The following is a 1,065-nucleotide window of genomic DNA, read 5'->3' on the forward strand; positions in this document are numbered from 1 at the left end:
AGTTCTGCACTTCCCAGGTTTAGGAATCCAGAGCTTCATCTCAATAAAACAAAGCAGGAATAACAGGACTGCAGAGAAATACCTGAACATCATCCACTTGTCTTATCTGATGCAGTGCATAAGATGTCAAGTATTGTCTGCTTGGGAAGAAAAGGTCTGCAGAAAACTTATTCCAGTTAGGAAAAAGTAGTATTTAAGGTACTTTACAACTGGATCTAGAATAAGTCTTTATTCTGAAGTCATTTCAACATCTTATCTGTTATTAAGTTGCTGCTTTTCTGGAGAGAGGTCCATACCGTACCAAAAACTTACTCTTTATGTGTAATTTCTTAATTTATCACATTGACCAAATTAGTATCTGCCATAAATACTGTTCCTGAAGAAGGCAATAGGGGTACTCTGTGAAAGAATGTGACAACACTAAAAAAAGAACTCCAAACCCTGCCTTTACCTGTGGCTTATTTATATGCTTCCCAGTCTTCTAGGGAAAGGAAAAGCCACAAGTTTTATAGGCTACCTACACTGTGTTAATTATTTAACAACACAAAACTGAGATTTTATTTTGCAAGAAACACAGGCAATTTGTCCTCATCAGCCTTAGCATCCACAGAGAAATGCACATGTGTGCTCTATGCCCCTGGGAACACCCTACATATCCTTCACAGCGAGAGAGGAGACCATAATCATATCTGCTGATTTTGAAGGAGAAATGTGAGCCTTTTTCACTTGGCATTATCTGGGATGCAACCAGATTTGTGCAGATTTGGCAGTACCCATTTGCCATACCAGACCCCAGAAGTGCAGTCAGTGCTACCATACCTGGCTGGCAGGTGCTCTGAGGGGCTGTGAGCAGGCAGCAGCCCCCCAATTTACAGGATACACCTTTAAACGCCCACAATTGGCTTTGGGTTTGCAGATGTTAATGAGATTCACGTTTGGGAGAAGGAGCCCACAGAGACTATCAGGAATATTAATGTTAACACAGGAGTTTATTAGTGCCTGCATGTTGAGAAGCGGGTAAGGAAACCCTCTGGGGTTTGTTGCACTATCAGCAATTATCATGCA

Source organism: Corvus brachyrhynchos, unplaced genomic scaffold, assembly GCF_000691975.1.
Source record: "Corvus brachyrhynchos isolate BGI_N302 unplaced genomic scaffold, ASM69197v1 scaffold279, whole genome shotgun sequence".
NCBI classification, from domain to species: domain Eukaryota; kingdom Metazoa; phylum Chordata; class Aves; order Passeriformes; family Corvidae; genus Corvus; species Corvus brachyrhynchos.